This window comes from Papaver somniferum, chromosome 5 (assembly GCF_003573695.1).
Source record: "Papaver somniferum cultivar HN1 chromosome 5, ASM357369v1, whole genome shotgun sequence".
Taxonomy (NCBI): Eukaryota; Viridiplantae; Streptophyta; class Magnoliopsida; order Ranunculales; family Papaveraceae; genus Papaver; species Papaver somniferum.
The window spans coordinates 43,747,461-43,768,691 of record NC_039362.1 but is presented as its reverse complement, the minus strand read 5'-3'; the positions used below and the strand labels follow the sequence as shown (position 1 = coordinate 43,768,691).

General features: G+C 37.6%; 1 pseudogene; it reads left to right on the top strand.

Moving 5' to 3' along the window:
- The first annotated feature begins 4,783 nt into the window (after positions 1–4,783).
- LOC113278994 lies at positions 4,784–7,468 on the top strand (annotated as a pseudogene).
- Positions 7,469–21,231: the final 13,763 nt, after the last annotated feature.

Below are 21,231 nucleotides of genomic sequence, written 5' to 3'. Positions count from 1 at the left end.
TTCGAGCAAATCTCCTTCGATTCAAGGAAATTCTTTAATCTCATGATATTTCTTTATGTCAAGAAAATAATAAAATTAGGGAAAGGTGTCACGGGACCGAGCACCAGCCGGTCGGCCATGCTCTAGCCGTGGCCGGTCCCACGCCTCACGTCCCCATTATTTTATTATTTCTCTCAATCCATGAAAATTCCCTGATTTCATGTATTTTTCCTAAAACCATGAAAATTACCTGATTTCATGAATTTTACCTAAACCCATGAAAAATATTATAAAATTAAGAAAACTCGTGGGACCGGGCCCTAGACGGTCCCACACGCCTCTTATTCTATTATTGTTATTTTTTTTGTTTTCCCCATTCCATGAAAACTCCCTGATTTCAACAAAATACCTTGGTTTCAACAAATCTCTCTGATTTTATGAAAATTCTCTAAAATCATGAAAATTACATAAAATTGGGAAGAGTGCCCTGGGACCGTGCTTGTTGGACGGCCGGCCATGCCTTGGCCATTGCCGGTCCAACACTCCATCACTCTCTATTTTATTATTATTTTATTTCTCTCATCTCATGGAAGTTCCCTTATTTTATAAAACTCTCCAGTTTCATGGAATTTTCCTCTATTCAGAGAAAATACATAGAATTACATAAAACTGGGAAAGTGTGGGACCGTGCTTGTCAGCCGGACGGCCATTCCCTAGCCGTGGCCGGTCCCACACCTTGCAATTCCCTATTTTATTAATTATTTTTCATCATCTCATGTATTTTCCTAGTTTCAGCAAAACCCTGAATTCTTCATATTTTCTCAAAATGTTGCTCAAATGCGCATCGGAAAATATCGAAACTCTCAGGACTGAAACATGGACACCATGGTGACACGGGCACATCCCCTTGACCGACCAAGAGTGACCCTGAGGCTTGCAAGTGGCCGGTCCTACATGTTTTAACTATTTTAACCTAATTTTCTCAGTTGCTCATATTAGGTTCAAACTCTTTTCAAACAATTAAGGGTTTGCTCAAACGACCATCAATTGGTCCCACGGACACCAAGAGCCGGTCTCATGACCTCTTGGTCGGTCCCTCATCTTTTCATGGCTAGGTTTTGTTGTATGTCGCTCACACGAGAATTATTTTAATAAATGATTAAACCAGCATTTAATCATTCTTTCACCAACTGGTCCTCAAGAGACTTTGGTATTTTGCTCATTCGAGCATCTAGGCGTTACATGGTGGAGTCATTATCCCATGTAGCCGGTCCCTGCTTCGTTTTGCGGTTGATTTTCAATAAATCATCATTTCATTAAAATTAGGGTTTTGAATCCATAACTCTGCAAAACACATGATTCTGAGCGGATTCAAATACTAATAATTTTATGTTGATCCCGTGATCAACACTTTTATTTATTATACTCGACCCAGCAGTCAGTATCTTAAATTGATATTTTATTTGGTCCTGCTACCAACAATTCATCAAACGAGCAATATTAGCTCAAACCGGCAATATTTGCTCGAATTAGCAATATTTGCTCAGATTCAAGAATATTGATTCAACTATCAATATTCAACAATTCAGCAACACAGTTTGCTCGTCTTAGGTAATCAACATAATAATACCTCGTCTCAGCAAACATATTTAATTCATGAGTTTCAGAACATTTGCAATCATGTTCAACTCAGCAATACATGGACTCATCGTCCCATAAAGTCAGCAACTGACTCCACAATCACGAGATATCAATCGTGTCACATGGGGGGATATTAACTAGGGTTTTGGTCTGGCGGTCTACGGCACGTGTGTTCACCCACGACGAGAATGTGAGCAAGTCGTGCAATCAGTTGGAAGAGTCATCAAAGTAGTGGGTGGAAAATTAACCAAGTCTCTGCACGATGAGCAACTGGTTTTAACACGATTTCCCACTTCCCCACTCTCTGATTCCAGCAACTGTCACACTTCATGGGATCATGGAGTTTTTAATTTAGTAATATAAAAAGACCTCTGAATCATGACTGAAAGGACAAGATTCGAATACTCGAACATTCGTCTAAACAAACAATTTCTCGGCAAGTTCATACAGACAATCCTTCGTCTACACGAACTCATCGTCTGAGCAATCACTCTCAATTGAATAAAATTCAATCATTCAGAGATTTCTTACGTTGAATTCATAGCACACCTACAATCTTAGATCACCATTGATCCCACACATTTCTCAGCTTCCCTCCTACAGATCAACCCATCCTCTCTTGTGACCGAATTGACTCTGGAACGGCCATTGTTCTTGGTTTAGGCCGGAGTCCTAAAGATTGATCTCTCGAACTTAAAGCACTCCCTTCTTGCAGTGCATCCGGGTGAGGTTCAACATTTCGCTCGGTTCAAGGAGTCTCCACACGGACGTCTCCTCAATTCCGTAAAAACCACCAAATCGTTTTTCCCCATCTACAATGTGAAGGAGATGGTGAAAGTGCTTTTTTTTATCTTACTGGAGTGTCTTCAAAGTGTGTGAAAAATAAGTTTCCGTTGATAATATAACGTGCACCCTCACAGAAAAGTAAGAGTTTTGCATTAATATGTTATTGTTAAACAACTACATACATCTATACACAACTACATTATCATTGTTTCTACTCGCGACATATTGGCATATGTTGATGAGACATCATAGTTTTTTGTTATGTTAGTGTGTTAAATTTATGAATGATTATGTACGTTTATGTTGAACAAATCTTTACGAACTTTTGATTTCCTTCAGTAATACAATGGAAAGCAAAAAAAAATTTTGTGGCATGATCTATTCTTAATATCATTAACCAAGCTAAATACTTATAACCACATCAAGAGAATGCTACATGTTGTTTACCACATAAAAATCATGTGATAACAAAATCAAAAATGCATGGGGACGGGGCTACGCGAAGCGAATCCGAGCCACACCAAATCAAAAAATTCTAAGCGACGGGGCGAGGCGACGTCGAGCCACACCTAATGAAAATGCATCACAGCGCGGCGGGGCAAAGCGCGCAACATCAAATCAAAAATGCATTGGGATGGGTGAGGCAAATCTGAGTCTCACCAAATCAAAAATGCACGTAGGAGCGAGGCAAAGCCACATCACATCAAAAATGCACATAGGGAAGAACATCCCAAGGCGAGTGCTAGTTTTTCTAATAAATTAACAAAAGAAGAACATGAGATTTTTTGTACAATTACAAAATTTGACACACAACAAAAGCATTTGAAGGACTTTTCTTTTCGAAAGGAGTATATCAAGGAAATACATGATCAATCAAAAAGAATGAAGACTCCAAAGAAGAAAACTAAAGGAAGAAACACTTAATCTCATGCTGAGAAGAGTGTTTGCTAGATACCTTTGGCGCTATTGAAAGTGAAAGAAAATATTATGCGTTTTGTCTTCTTTTTCTTTTTCTCTTTTTTTTTTTCTTCAGTTATGAGTTTCTAGAGCTTTTTTGGCTTTTAGAGTAGTTATCTATTTTACCTATTTGGTTTATGGGGGTAGGGGGGCCTTGTGCCCCCTACATGTAATTCTTGTAATTACGTTTTTCCGCTTAATAAACTATTGGACTTAGCAAAAAAAAAACACATCACAACAAATCAAAATATGACCAAAATCTAGTTTTTTTTATTTATGTATAAAGAATATTATTACCAGAAACTAGTTGGAAGCCTAACAAGCTAAGCTCCAACATCGTACTACTACATTAGTTGAACATGTTGACCTCTACCTTTGTGGAGCAAACTAACTCTACCTTTGTGTCAAATTCTGCAATATTGCGTTATCGGGGACTCGGACATGGGACTTCTTGGAACTCATGAAATCTTTGAGGAACGGGGATGACCAGCTGAGATAGCTATCCATTTTATTTTATTATTATTTTTTCGGATACACGAAATCCAGACTCAGACCCCTACCTAAACCCAGTCAGTAGGACTAGCCGCACTGTCAGACCCAACCCGTCGTAACCCAACTATACAACTACACCATAGGTCCATAGCAAACTTTTTTTTACGGATTAACTAGTTGGAAGCCTAACAAGCTAGGATCCAACAACATACTACTACATTAATTGAACAGGTTGTTGTGCTAGCCTACCAGCGAGCCTCATGGGTAACCTAACCAAGGGAGCCGAAGCGGGAGGGGGCTGAGATTCTGTCACAAGGAGGGCAAGTTAATTCTACAATCCATGTTAATTCCTGCAATATTACGTCATTGGAGGCTCGAACCTGGGACCTCCTGCAGCGCATGAAACTTTGGGGAACGGAGATGACCAGCTGAGCTAGGGGCCCGTTCTTAAAGAATAAAATAAAAAAATAAAAATTGATTGTATATAAATTTAAGGGTAACTTTTGTCATTTATAAAATAGAATAAGGATAAAAAAAGACAAATCAACCATTAAATTTAGGTGGGACCAAAACTTATGTTTTTTGTAACTTTTAAAAACTTCCTCTCCCCAGCTTTTAAAAGTTGAGGAATTTGGGAAGTGTTTTGGATAAAAAAACACTTTAATTGTTTTTTTACCGAACACTAGTTTCAAAAATTAGTGACATATATAGGTTTTGAAATTGCTTTACGTAAAAAGAAAAAAAAAACATTACCAAACCCAGACTTAGACCGGTCCGGTATTCCGGATATACTTCTGAGTTTTATCAAAGTAAGGCTAGTTTCGACTTCAAAATCTCAGAAACCTCAATAAATCAATTTCACAGGAAAATAAAACCTCATTTTTAAAGAATTGCAAGAAGAAGAAGAAGAGTTAGTTGCAGAACTTTAATGGCGAAATCAAAGAACAACATCAAGAAATCAACAATCACTATAAACCCTTTTCATTACATTCATTCGTTATCAAAATCATCAACAAATTCATCACCAAAATCACTTATTTTTACACCAAGAAAGATTTCATCAGCATCAAGAAATCATCAAAGTCTCTGTTCCTTGTCAAATCTTTACCTCTATTTTCTCTTCGCTCTCACATTCTTTAGCCTTTTTGAAGCATCAAATGTTACGAGTTTCAAACCCATTACTGATCATTACTCAATACCACTCCCATGTTCTTCTTCTTCTCCTTACTCAATATCATTCTCTTCTTCTCGTTCAACGCTATTGGTTTCCTCGAATGAGAAAAATGAAGACAATACAGTGAGATTATCTAGTAGCGTAGTGGTACCATTACCAGCTCATGGAGTTCCTTCTAATAGTAATGTAACAGAAGAAGAAAGAGAGTTTTGGAAACAACCTAATGGCGGTGGTTATAAACCATGTTTGGAGTTTAGTATTGATTACCGAAGATTATCGAAAGATATTGTCAAGGAGAAGACAAGGTTTTTAGTTGTTGTTGCTTCTGGTGGATTAAATCAACAGAGAAATCAAATTGTTGATGCTGTTGTTCTTGCAAGAATTCTTAAAGCTTCATTGGTTATACCCATTCTGAAGGTCAATTTGATTTGGGGTGATGAAAGGTACGATCTCTTTCTCTTTTCTTGATGATTTCTTTTGGGTGTGTGTGGTGGGTGGGGGGCAAATGCCGCAATGAGTTCTTGTAGATGCTGTGTCCAGATACACAATTAGACCTGCTAAGGTCCTCTCTGCAGAGAATCATGGCCATAGGGCTAATACTTTCGGTTTCAAAGGAACGCATTTTCTTGTTCTCGAATTGATTTTGTATTTCTGATAATTTGTTTACATGGGTTTCTTTGATTTTCGAAAACTATTATATTCCATTTGTTAATAAACATTGTAATGTATGATGTGTATTCAGTGAATTTTGGGATATTTTTGATGTTGAGCATTTCAAGAGAACGTTACAAGCTGATGTTCGAGTAGTATCATCACTGCCGTCGACGCATCTCATTGCAAGACAGCTTCCTGAAGCTAAAATTCCCCACGGTGTTTCTTCCTTGTGCTAATAGTTTTTAATTTTTTGTATTGTGCATAGCTAAATGAAGAAGGGGTTCTTGTTTTGAAAGGGTTAGTTTCTAAACTCTCGAAGAATCTCCCTCCAGACCTTCAGAAGCTTCGCTGTAAGGTGATTATTCTTCTTACAAAAACTCTAACCTTCACCACTCTTGGACTTGTTTGCAAAATTAGTACAGTTTCAGAGATTTAAACAATTAATGAATTTTCCAATACAGGTAGCATTCCACGCTCTGAAATTTGCAGCTCCAATTCTGGAACTTGGCAACAGGCTTGCGAGGAGAATGTGGATAGAAGGACCTTATGTTGCAGTACATCTTCGGTTAGAGAAAGATGTGTGGATCAGAACAGGATGCCGTACTGGTTTAGGATCAAAATTTGATGATATTATTGTCAGGGAGAGGGAGTCTCGGCCAGAGTTTCTTACTGGAAGGCTGAATATGAGTGCAACTCAAAGAAGACTTGCTGGTCTTTGTCCACTCAATGCCCACGAAGTTGCAAGGTATGTTTGTTATTGATATTTTTAGGACTTATGGTTTTCTCACAGGATTTCATGTTTACCATCGATCGTTGGCACTTGGACCTCTGAAATCAGTTGTTATTTTGCTGGTCTTTTGCAGACTCTTGAAGGGCTTAGGTGCACCAAGGAGTGCCTTAGTGTATTCTGCAGGAGGTGAGCCATTCGGCGGTAAACTAGCTTTGAAGCCTCTTACTACTGAATTCCCAAATTTGATGACAAAGGAGATGTTGGCGCGAGAAGGGGAGTCATCACCATTCATGAACAGGTCATCAGCTCTCGCTGCCATTGACTACATTGTCTCGTTGAGCAGCGACGTCTTCTTGGCTTCCCATGGTGGAAACATGGGTAGCGCCATGCAGGTACATAACTCAGCTGGATGCAATTCAGTCTAGTGCTCATTAACGCTAGAATATTACTAAGCTTTTATATATAGTTGAATCTGATTGCTGTACGCAGAACAACTGGTTCACTCATCCAGGGGATCTGAATTTTTTGTTTTCGCTCATTGATGGATTAGGGTCACCGTGCCTATGTCGGGCACAGGAAGTACGTCAAGCCAAACAAGCGAAAGATGATCCCTTACTTTGACCAGGAAACTTCCATATCCAATAGCTATGAGGAGTTTAGTGGCATTATGAGATATCTTCACAGGGGATTACAAGGACAGCCACTGTCAAGGGACAACAAGAGAGGCCTTGATGTGATTGCTTATCCAGTTCCAGAATGTATGTGCAGACGCTAACTGATCCGTGATAGTGAACCCACTGAATATAATTTCCGTCCCGCTGTAATATTGTGGTGAGATTGTGCATTGGTGTCTATGCTGCATATATACAAACTATTGTGTTGTTTGGGTCTAGTTGCTCTTTTCTTCATGAGGCATTATTCTGTAAATTCTTCTATAATGCATGTAAACATCATATATAAACGCTCCAGAGTTTTCATATTCGCCGGAATCAATTGGGTGTCGGAATAAAATGTACGAACAGTTTTGCCATTATCGTATTTTAAATGCTGATGAGTTTGGGGTTCAAGTCAAATGCCCCAACGACTTCACCACTTTGTACAAGACTCCACAGAAGTTATCACACTTGTTGCGAATATGGGATTTCAAAATGTTATACGAGTATTATGTTGAAGATGTAATTCATACGTGTATGAGCAGCTAATGTCACCTTTTAAGCATGGATATCCATATGATGTGGTTGCGATTCTCATGTAGTGTTTGAAGCCAAAAACCGATAATATAAAAGCGTTAGATTTCTGGAACCGACAGAATGGTCTCTTGTATGCTTGGGGCAGCTCCTATGGAATTGGCAATTTTGCTCCCACTATTGGATGAGCAAATAACAAAAATGGATGAACAAATGGCCAATTTTACTGGTTTATTCATTGCCGATGAACAAGTGACACGACCCGGTGATCAAATTCGGAGTAGAAATCATCAACTCTATATGTTTTAATTACAAGCTTATGTTGCTACGATCGCGTCTTTTGTATGACCGCTCGGATAAAGATTAAACGTCCACGGCTCAAGAATAAACGCTCACTAATCTTATGCTATCATTTTGGTCGTTTTACAACTAAGAATATGCATTATTATATTTTATATTATGGTCATATTATTGGTTAACGAATAGTGAAAAATACTATAAGCCTCTACTGTATGGGTTCAACATATAGAAGCCCCACAAAATAGATCCTTCATCATCAACTCCATTTTTTCACATTTTGATATTTTTAGGCCCAGAAATTTAGAATTCAGGGCTTAACAATAAGAATATTATCCATAATAATTCTGATAATACCAAGACTGCCCTTTAGTATTTAACGTGATAAAACTAGCTATAGATTTCAGTTTCATTTTCATTTTTGTTTTCACTCTCTCTCTCTCATCTGCTTTTGCTCTCTCTCTCCCGGCTAAAGAAACAGGGCATATAATACAGTTTCTAATCGAGATTTACAGCGAAAATCGATTTCATAACCTAGATTTAAGCAATAAAAAAGTTTGGGAAATTGTTGTCATCGATGGCGACGATAGAGATCACAAATCCACCACCAAGAGAAGGAGGAGCATCAGTTTCAGTGGAAAAACATAAATCCGAGAAACAAATTTCAATTAATAGATCCGCAGATTCAACATGAATTCATCAGCAAGCTAAGTATAAGTATCATCTTCTATTAAAAATGATGATTCGATTGAATTTTTATGCTTGTAAGGTCTAGATCTGGCTTGATTTGTTAGGATTTGTTGATTAAATTTCAGATTCGTAATACGATTTTAATCTTTATTTCTGATTTCATGTTCAAGCTAGTTACATAAAACTTACGAGAATTAATTAATCAGATCCACATTTTGAAGCTAGATTTGAATCGATTCAAGCTAGTTCATGTAAGGTATTCATCATTATGTTCTGGTTTGTATCTTTGGTTTTTCTGGTTTTACATCGCAAAATAAGACAACAATTTTTTTTTTTTTGAATAAATTGATTTTGCAATTTTAAATCTAGATAGGTTTTGATTTGTGTTGTTGATGTTGTTTAGTTTCGATTTGCTTGATTCTCTGTTTTGGATAATTCAATTTGTTGTCGTTCTTGATATGTTTATCATTTAATTTTTGATTCGTGTATATGTTTGACGAGTATGAAGAAGAGGAATCAGCGAAAATCAAGTTTTGAGTACTTATTTTGAATCTATCATCCGAGGTTGTACCTAATACTTTGAAGAAAGCTGCTCAATCTGATAGTACTAGTTATACACTTTTGTTTTGAATATCTTTAACTTGAATTTACACTCTTTAACGAATAAAATTCTTAGCTAATCCCTTTTTGAATAGAGATGGTGGTGTTGGAGCAGGTTTAGAGGAGGATTTGAAGTCAGTGGTGGTGTTTTTTTGATTAATATTTCAATGTGATTGAGTTTCTCATTTTGATGATTATGAACAACATGTGTAACTTTCGTCTACACATCCAAATTGCATGTGTAACTTGCGTCTACACATCTGAATTGCATGTGTAACTCTTAGTTACACTATTCAGATGCATTTGTAACTCCCAGTTACATTAGTCATATACACGTGTAACTCCTATTTACACTAGTCAAGTGCATGTAAAACTGGTTATACATTGTTGTGTGTATTTTTCTTTTTAATCTCATAAAATCTTATTGTTTTTTGTTACTTTTCAGGTTGCCAATAACTCAATAAAGTTAACTGCTTATTTATGTGGTATTTTTGTAGGATGGTCTCCCTGTAATTGGAGTTGCCGCTAAAATGTTGGAATGAGGAGTAGGAGGTGGAATTCATAATTGAGTAATTGTGGAATTTCAGAATGGAACTGAGGACAAAGTGAAGAAGATTGTTGACACATTAATGGTGCTGAAATTGCATCCGTAGAAGTTGTTGGTGAGTGGATGTATTGATATTGTGAATATACTATTACATTTGATATGTCTATGGATTAGAAGTATTTAAATGTAGCTGGGAATGTTTTTTGTACATAGGTTGTGGTCAGTCCTCCATTTGTGTTCCTTACCTCGGCTAAAAGTTCATTGTATCTTGAGATTCAAGTGGTTGCTTGCTGGGTGAAGAAAGAAGGCGTTTTCACTGGTGAAGTTAGGTATGCTGTGTTCAGCCTTTGTAAAAAAGCGGGGGTCTAACAACACCACCCAATATTTCTCTTAGCAATCTGTATGGACTAACTCTGAAATACTTTGCTAGAGAATCAACTAGATAGTCAGACTCAATCTAGATAAAAGTATCTCAAGGAGTTAACTTCTCTCTCTTGTTTTTGATATTACTCAAGCTAATAGAAATCAGCGAGTCCTAATCAAAACACAAGGAATACTTGGACGGTACCAAAGACCAATGTCCAAGGATCAATCAATATCAATCAACAACCAAAGGTTGGATTTCCAATTGATGATCACGAACGCACAACCTGTATTATTTCAATTATATAAAATATAATGCGGAAAAGAAATAACACAGACACCAGAAATTTTTTTAACGAGGAAATCGCAAATGCAGAAAAACCCCGGGACCTAGTCCAGATTGAATACACACTGTATTAAGCCGCTACAGACACTAGCCTACTCCAAGCTAACTTCGGACTGGACTATAGTTGAACCCCAATCAGTCTCCCACCGATCCAAGGTACAGTTGTACTCCTACGCATCTGATCCCAGCAGGATACTGCGCACTTGATTCCCTTAGATGATCTCACCCACAACCAAGAGTTGCTGTAACCCAAAATCACAGACTTGATAATAAACAGATCTGTCTCACACAGAAAATTATATCAAAGGATAAATCTGTCTCCCACAGATAAACCCTAGGTTTTGTTCCGTCTTAAGATATAAAATCAAGGTGAACAGGAACCAGTTGATAATCCGGTCTTATATTCCCGAAGAACATCCTAGATTAATCAATCACCTCTCTACAATCCTTCCTGACTACACAGGTGGTTTGTCTATGAATCACAAACAGTGAGACGAAGATGTTTGTGACTTCTTTATCTTGCCTATCGGAGAACTCTCGCGATCTCAAGCCAATCAATCGATTGTACTCGTACGATAGAAGATGCAAGATCAGATCACACAACTACGATAAAAGTAGTATCGGCCTGGCTTCACAATCCCAATGAAGTCTTTAAGTCGTTAACCTGGTTTTAGAGAAGAAAACCAAAGGTTAAAGGAGAATCGACTCTAGCGAGCGCACTAGTATCACACGGACGTGTGGGGATTAGTTTTGCACAATGCTAGATGTCTCCTTTATATAGCCTTCAAATCAGGGTTTTGCCTTAGTTACAAAGCAATCCTTATTCACCGTTAGATGAAAACCAGATTTAGATTCAAGCTAATATTTCTCAACCGTTAGATCGAAAACTTATCTTGTCACACACACTCGGGTAAATGTTTACTGGGTTCGTGAAAACCATGCCCAAACGTGTACGTGTATGTTGGTTCAACATAATAACCCAAAGAGGTTAACCATATGAGCATTTCATATTAACCTTGTTCTTCTTCACCATAACTAGTTCAATTGACTCAAATGAACTAGTTAAAGAGTCGTTCAATTGCTATGAGATCTTATATAACTACACAAGACACAATTGAAACAAGGATGATTCGATTCGATTGAATCGGCTCATGAACATTATAGCCACGGTTTGCATAAAGCATTCCTTAGTAATTTAATGTTTCATGTTCAGAGCACATCTTTAGATCATAACCTCTTAAGTTCACAAACAAGCTCGCGGACTTAAGTTAATCGGTTGAGTTTTCCAAACTCAGCAGAAATTCTCGGGATGAGAACTTCCGCCAGTTCGCGGACTGGGTTTGCGGACGTAGCACACAAACGAGTTTTGAAAAATCCCTGCAGAAATTCTCGGTCGAGAACTTCCGACAGTTCGCGGACTGAGTCTGCGAACTAGGTTCGCGGAATTGGCAAGCCAATTCCACAATCCTCCCGATTTCTCTTGATCAACAAAGTTCGAAAACTTCGGTTCAAGGAATACATGGTTATGTAATCTAAACTCTCATTTCAATTATTGAGACATTCTCAAAGGACGCTATGTAGCCATTATTCACAGACTGATTCACGTCAGAGCAATTCTCAAAGTGATTGAAACTTTTCATGACTTTCGTCACTAGGTGAAGATAAACTTGATCAAAGCGAAACGCTTTAGCAACACACGATTTCGAGATAAAAGATAAGCAATGAATGCTCATCTCGAAATGTCAAATGTGTATGATCTAGTCTATATAGCATACGACTTTTGTCTCATAAGAAGTAGGAGATAGAAGAGATAGACTTTTGAGTGATATATAAGTTCAAGTCTCCACATACCTTTTTGTTGATGAAGTTCCACGGTTCCTTGTATAGATCTTCGTCGTTGTATGATGAATCACCATGAAGTCCTTGAGCTCAACTACACTTTTCTATCCTAGTCCGAGACTTAGCTATGTAGGCTAGAAATCAAGACTTATAGTTTTGATCACTAACATTGACAAACATGCTTGAGTTAGCAACGTATGCAAGGTTGACGAAGCTATGCTCTAACAATCTCCCCCTTTGTCAATTTTAGTGACAAAACTATTAATACATATGGAATACAAAAAAGATAAACTTTAGTGGCTCCTATTCCATAGTCTAATCTTCAACGTTCCTTAAAGTCTTCGTCCTTCCAAGTACTCCGATGATCCCAAAGGTTGTAAGTTTAGCACCATCGTTGTTGAAGATCCGTAGCTATAACAATGAGAGGAATCGAGATTCTCGATCATTATTATACAGTGTCATAGTATTATTATATAACATCAAAGTCCAATTGTATCACGACTTTAACAATAATACTACGGTGATATGTATCACTCCCCCTTAGTCAATACTCCATCTCGATCATGGAAACCACTCCCCCTTAGTCAATACTCAATCTCGATCATGGAAACCACTCCCCCTTACACAATGATCTGAAAACCATATGTATTTGTAGTGTGAACTACAATATTTATCCCCCTTTTTGTCAATAAAATTGGCAAAGGTACAAGAATGGGATCATAATGAAATTTCCACAAGAGACATTTCATGACCAAAAGAAAAAATACATACCAACTTAATTTAGATGCAATCTAATAGCCGAAGCTAACAGCATTCATCAAGGATTTTAAAGATACAAGATAACCCCTATAAAATTCCACAGCCGCACACCCCGCAAGATATTACCATTAAGCACAAGTTCAAAAGAACTCTCCCCCATTTGATGTCATTCCCGAACGAACAACAAGAGCGACCTTAATTTCGAAAGAAAATAAGGATTTTTAATTTGGACACCAAAAACCATATAAATGATTTTCTATATCCAAAACTCAACCAAATTAATCACAAGTAAACCCATGATTACTTCATTTGGAATACGCAACTAAATCAAACCACAAAAGTGATCAATTTAATTGAAGGTGCTCAACATAAGTAAACTTACGGAGCTACGACTAAGGTAATCATACATAGATGACTAACTTAATCGTTCACATACTCAACATAAGGAAAACCTTACGGAATATACGACTACATTAACCAATAGAACATGATAGTGTAGCCGTTCATATACTCAACACAAGGAGTTGTGGAATATATGAAAACTCAACTAAACTAATTACAAGAGAACTTATAATTAATCTAATTGGAATACAAACAACCAAACTAAAACAAAAGTAATCAATTTAATTGTCAAAGGATTTTGCTCGACAAAAGAATACTTTCAGAGCAAATAACTAAATAACCAACCAAGATGATTAATTTAGTTCAAAGATGCTCGACATAAAGTACCTTACGGAACAACCAACAAAGCTAATCACAAAGTAATCAACTTAGTTGTATCGTGCTCGACATAAGACACATGACGGAGCCTCAGAATAATACATAAGATATGGATCAGTGATGATCATAACTATGGAATACATACAAGGATCTATTCTATTTTTCCATCACTATATGCATAATGACATAATAGACTTTATCCTTGTCACACAAAATATTTTACCCTATTTTCCATCAAATAAATGATTGCATAGGTATGAATTTTGTATTTGTCAAAAATCCATTCGTCCTTTCATCAATACGAATACCAGTTTATGAACGCCTTTACTTTTGGCAACATATGGGACCTTCAAGTTCACTGATGCAAACAATACATATCCCATAAACAATTGCAACATCACAAAATCATAAAGATTAATACTGCAATAACAATCTTTGCCCTTAAAAGGTAGAATCAATCTTTTTCGCACGGATTTATACCAAGACTAGTTACCAAAAGCGTATAAAAAGATTTCCTTAACAAAGAAGAACATACAAAGTCATTGACGACTATGCACCATAGTTCACATGAGATGATTGTGAACACTCAAGAATATATAGAAATGTGAACTACTACCCATTATTGAAATTCCTTCTTTGTGATTCACCAACATCACTCTTGTAACAGCCACAAAATAGCTTAGAATAGGATTTCTCCAAGAATCCCAGTGCCCAAGTCCAAGAGAATAGAACAAGTGCAACGAAACGGAGCAAACACTAAAAACACAAGAGACAGGACAAAGACCAAAATTAACTCATCCAAATTCAACAATTCTCATCTCCATTTTGAAGTGAATTCAATAAGGAAGAGAATGCAAAAATAATGAGGTAAATCCGAGTTCGGACGAAGAAGTTACGGCCAAAACAAGTTTACCGAATATAGACGTCAAGTATGCATATGGGTTTGCGAACTTAAACCCTGGATTTTGATTTTGGATGTTGTTATGCATACTTGGTATGTGTACCATGTAGTCCAAACATCCCGAACTATTATTTTCAAACCTAAACATTTAAGAACCTTAAACACATATCAAGTTAGGTAGAAATGAACGATAATCAAGGTACATGGATCATTATAAGTACTCAAACAAGTAATAAGAACATAAAACTTGCTCAATTTTATAGACATACCTTTTTAGAAAAGTCCAATTGAATTCTACATCCTTATCGAATATAATCTGTGCTCCCCAGTTGTTGTGCTTCCCTCACCGTATACATAGTAGGGCATTTCTTGGTGAGCATGCACTTTCAACACAAACAAGTTGTGTTGAGGTGAACAATGTCTTGCTCACCATGGCACCAAGAAAGAATTTCTTTCCAACAACTCTTAAATACTATAGTGCTGAGAAACACCCAAGGAACTGTTTTTATAAGTCTATCAAAGAACTTCAAGAGAACCCAAAAAGATTTGTGTTTCTGATTTCTTGTTTTCCAACTTATAAAAAACGGTTTCTGCAGATAGTTTTTAGTACTGCGAAGGGAAACTCTTTTGATAAAAAGAGACTTCCTAAATTCTTCATAAAAGAAGTCAATACTACTATCTTGATAGGAAGTATCAGGAATTGATCAACGAACCAATTCATGCTTTGAGGTAATACACTCAGATGACTGAGATTTAAACTCCTCTTGTAATTCGTTTAGTTTATCACAACTAATTGGATTACGCAGAGGAGGAGCATTTCTCTCACTGATTAGTAAATTAATATCAACCTCAACATGAATATTATTCATTATAACTTGATTTAGCCTGTCAAGAGATTCTTTCTCTTTCTGGAGGTATAACTCAACATCAAGAGATAAGCTCTCAAGCTTCTTTTCAAGCCCTGAAAACACTTCAAGGGATTTTAAACCTGGTGGAGGTCTAGATAAAATTTCTTCTACAGATTTTATTAAATCATTCATGGAAGAGAATTCTGAAATCCATGGATCTAGTGGTGCATTTATTGAGATAGCACTCCTGTCCATAGAGTCAGATCGCTACAAACACAGACTTGTAAGGTCTTAAACGTGTTTGCCTGCTCTGATACCAATTGAAAAGGCGGGGGTCTAACAACACCACCCAATATTTCGCTTAGCAATCTGTATGGACTAACTCCTAAATACTTTGCTAGAGAATCAACTAGACAGTCAGACTCAATCTAGATAAAAGTATCTCAAGGAATTAATATCTCTCTCTTGTTTTTGATATTACTCAAGCTAATAGAAATCAGCGAGTCCTAATCAAAACACAAGGAATACTTGGACGGTACCAAAGACCAATGTCCAAGGATCAATCAATATCAATCAAAAACCAAAGGTTGGATTTCCAATTGATGATCACGAACGCACAACCTGTATTATTTCAATTATATAAAATATAATGCGGAAAAGAAATAACACAGACACCAGAAATTTTGTTAATGAGGAAACCGCAAATGCAGAAAAACGCCGGGACCTAGTCTAGATTGAATACACACTGTATTAAGACGCTACAGACACTAGCCTACTCCAAGCTAACTTCAGACTGGACTATAGTTGAACCCCAATCAGTCTCCCAACGATCCAAGGTACAGTTGTACTCCTACGCCTCTGATCCCAGCAGGATACTGCGCACTTGATTCCCTTAGCTGATCTCACCCACAACCAAAATCAAAGACTTGATAATAAACAAATCTGTCTCACAGAGAAAAGTCTATCAAAGGATAAATCTGTCTCCCACAGATAAACCCTAGGTTTTCTTCCATCTTAAGATATAAAATCAAGGTGAACAGGAACCGATTGATAATCCGGTCTTATATCCCAGAAGAACAGCCTAGATTAATCAATCACCTCTCTACAATTCTTCCTGACTACACAGGCGGTTTGTCTAGGAATCACAAACAGTGAGACGAAGATGTTTGTGACTTCTTTATCTTGCCTATCGGAGAACTCTCACGATCTCAAGCCAATCAATAGATTGTACTCGTATGATAGAAGATGCAAGATCAGATCACACAACTACGATAAAAGTAGTATCTGTCTGGCTTCACAATCCCAATGAATTCTTTAAGTCGTTAACCTGGTTTTAGAGAAGAAAACCAAAGGTTAAAGGAGAATCGACTCTAGCGAGCGCACTAGTATCACACAGACGTGTGGGGATTAGTTTGACACAATGCTAGATGTCTCCTTTATATAGCCTTCAAATCAGGGTTTTGCCTTAGTTACAAAGCAATCCTTATTCACCGTTAGATGAAAACCTGATTTAGATTCAAGCTAATATTTCTCAACCGTTAGATCGAAAACTTAGCTTGTCACACACACTCGGGTAAACGTTTACTAGGTTCGTGAAAACCATGCTCAAACGTGTACGTGTATGTTTTTTCAACATAGTAACCCAAAGAGGTTAACCATATGAGCATTTCATATTAACCTTGTTCTTCTTCACCATAACTAGTTCAATTGACTCAAATGAACTAGTTAAAGAGTTTTTCAATTGCTATGAGATCTTATGTAACTACACAAGACACAATTGAAACAAAGATGATTCGATTCGATTGAATCGGCTCATGAACATTATAACCACGGTTTGCATAAAGCATTCCTTAGTAATTTAATGTTTCATGTTCAGAGCACATCTTTAGATCATAACCCCTTAAGTTCACAAACAAGTTCGCGGACTTAAGTTAATTGGTTGAGTTTTCCAAACTCAGCAGAAATTCTCGGGATGAGAACTTCCGCCAGTTCGCGGACTTAGCACACAAACGAGTTTTGGAAAATCCCAGCAGAAATTATCGGTCGAGAACTTCCGACAGTTCGCGGACTTGGCAAGCCAATTCCACAATCCTCCTGATTTATCTTGATCAACAAAGTTCGAAAACTTTGCTTCAAGGAATACATGGTTATGTAATCTAAACTCTCATTTCAATCATTGAGACATTCTCAGAGGACGCTATGTAGCCGTTATTCACAGACCGATTCACGTCAGAGAAATTCTCAAAGTGATTGAAACTTTTCATGACTTTCGTCACTAGGTGAAGATAAACTTGATCAAAGCGAAACGCTTTACCAACACACGATTTCGAGATAAAAGATAAGCAATGAATGCTCAGCTCGAAATTTCAAATGTGTATGATCTAGTCTATATAGCATACGACTTTTGTCTCATAAGAAGTAGGAGATAGAAGAGATAGACTTTTGAGTGATAGATTAGTTCAAATCTCCACATACCTTTTTATTTATGAAGTTCCACGGTTCCTTGTATAGATCTTCGTCGTTGTATGATGAATCGCCATGAATTCCTTGAGCTCAACTACACTTTTCTATCCTTGTCCGAGACTTAGCTATGTAGGCTAGAAAACAAGACTTGTAGTTTTGATCACTAACATTGACAAACATGCTTGAGATAGCAACACATGCGAGGTTGACCGAGCTATGCTCTAACACTTTGTGCACTTGATTAATTACTTTGCAAATCTGATCATCATCTCATATTTGATTGAATTTGTCCATCCACCCATTACTACTATCCCTATGCATGTGTAACTTCCTTAGATGCATGTGTATCTCCTAATTACACATGTTATATGCATGTGTAACTCGCAGTTACACAAGTCAGCTGGTGTAAGCTTACACGATGATATGTCTCTATATGATTCTTGGTTCATTATGGTCAATGTATGATGGAAAATATTGAGTGGTGCTGGCAATAATTTTGATTGCTTTATTTGTTTTTGAATTGTTTTTTATAGTGGAGAAATAAGTGATTGATTTGGCTTGTATAAGGGTCTTTGGATCAATACTGCTGGTATGCCCTTTTTCCATTCTTCAATAATATTTTTGTTTCTTTGATTGGGTAGTAATATTTCAACAAGCTTTTGTTTTGATTATTTGATTTTGTAGTTAAATTTAGATGGACAGATAAATATTTGTAATGCTAAATGAGTATAAAAACAAGCTTTTGTTTTGATTATTTGATTTTGTAGTTAACTTTATCCATCTTTTTTGTACTCAGTTGCCCTCTTTTAGTCTAAGTTGATAGGTGTCTAAAACACCTAATTTTATATCTAGTATTTATGCTTTCTTTGCGAGTTTTCTTGTAAATTATGTATCTTATGTTTGCTTTTGAGTTTATTAGGTGCAATTGAGTCATTATGAACAAAAGAAGGAGAAAACGTCAATTTAGAGCATAAAGCGCAGAAAGGCTGATTCACAGGCGAGTGATACTTGGAAACAACTAAGGTTACGCGGGAAGGAGGTGATGAGTCGGTTTCTCATAACTGGCAGTTGAGTTGAACAAAGAATTAGTCTGTCGGTTTTCTAGATCCGACAGGATACTTATCAACAGATGGCCCTTATCCCATAACGTGGAGTGCCAATATGAATCCTCATCATTACCTAAACTTAAAACTGAGGAATAGTCTTTCTTCCAATCATTTGTCGGCTGCATTTTCATGGTGTCGCAGTTGAGAAACTCAGTGAGAGTTAGAGGCGCAGATCTGAGCCGATTTCCATCTGAAATTCGAGAGATGAATCTAGAGAAGAGGAATAAACAAGAGTTACCGAGATTGAAAAGATGAAGCTGGTTCTGAATTGGAATTGAGACAGAGATGAAGAATTGAAGATGATGAAATCGATGGGTTTCTGTGATTATTCACTGAAGTATCGATTGGGGTGATTTAGGAATTAGAAGTTAGGGTTCGAGTTCAGATAAAATGGGTTTCTTCTTGAGTTCTAAGAGACAACAAGAAGATTGAAATTGGGTCGAGTCTGTGAATGGTCAAGGTAAATCTGTGGTTGATATGTGAAGAAGAAATGGAGTCTGGGTTCGATTTGAGATTGTGATTTTCAAGGGTTGAGACGGATATGTATCTGCAATTGAACCGAGAAGAGGAATTGAAAAAAACGGTTTTGACGATTTCGGAAACTGAATCGAGAAGAATTAGATTGTTTATTGAGATGGGGTTCGAACTGAGTAAAAATTGGATGGATGGAGGATGAGGTCCAATGGGTTGCAGGGATTGAATTGAAGTTGCAGATGTTATTGCTGTTGCTGAGATGAATGAATTGTAGGAGATAGATGTGGCCTGAGTTAGGTGGTTATGAAAGCTACAAAAGGAAGTTGATGGTGCTGGTATCGAACTGCAGATGGAATTAAATAAGGTGTTGGTTTGTTGTTCATCAGAAGGGATGTGATGCTATGCTGACATTGCAGGTGATGGCTCTGGTTCTGTTGAAGATATGCAGTAGCAGGTTGAAGGGAAGTGATGACTGGTGAAGCTGCAGTTGTGTGTATGTTCAGTGGTAGTGATGTCAATTACAGGGAGAGCTGATAGGAACAAGGTAGTGGTGATGTTGTTGAGATGCCAATGGATATGTTGGTGATGATAAAAGAAGATGGAAATGGAACTGGTGGAATCAGAAGGCAGGACTGATGCAATGGCGAGTTCTGCGAGGAATGGCATGCTGCCTAGAATATCCAAGGCTAGGTCTGGTAGAATTGCAGCTGCAGTGCGAAATGGTGCTGGTTGTGAAGTGTGTATCTGCAGCTGAATTGAAGGTTGCTTCCAAGGGTATGATGGAAGGAGTCGGTGATTGCAAACTCATAAAGAATCTGGTGGAATCATGTAGCTGCAGTTGAGTCTGGTATTGAACCTGACTTGTAGGTGATCGAGTTACAGGACCGATGGATAGGAGTGTTTGATTGTTGCAGTTGAGAATGGATGCTGAGCTGCAAGTGCTGGTTGCAGTGCAACTGGTGCTGGTGGGTTGTGTTGCAGGAATGGAGATGGAGAATGGCAGGATATGGCTCTGGAGGTGCGCTTACTGATTGCAGAGAGGTATGGCCTTATGAACTGTAGAAGGAAGTGATGCAGAATAATGAATTGGAATGTGTATAGGGTGCTGCTCAGATGGCAAGAGAACACGAAAACAAGGAATGTGTTGATGCTGAAAGCAGGATGAGCTGGTAACAGCAATGCATGAAGAAGGCTTATGAGACCAATGGAAATGGAGATTACATGAAGTTGCTACTGCTAAATGATTCTGGTGGTGTCTGCAGCTGAGAAAGAACCAAGAAGTGTGAAGTGCAGTGATTTCAAGTTGACAAGAGCTTTGTATTGATGTTGCATAAGGTTCAAATGGTACATGAATTGATATAGATGTATGCTAGGAGCTGAAGCTGTGCAGGGGAAGAGTGAAAATGGCCTGGGCCGGGAAGATGCCAGAACATACACAACTATGGCTGAATCGAAGTCAGGCGAGTTGACTCATTGATCCACTAGCTGACTCAGGTGGATTTGGGCTGGGCTCTAGTGTTCACATGCTAGCCCGAAAAGGTGTTGGACGGGAAGATTAAACCTGCACGAGTTTGGAAAGTCTGAATATAAAAAGGGGAGACTTACATTGGTCATAGGGAGATTATTAGCTTCTCTTATATTTTTGCCTAGGGTTTAGAAACATGATGAGTTTTCTTTT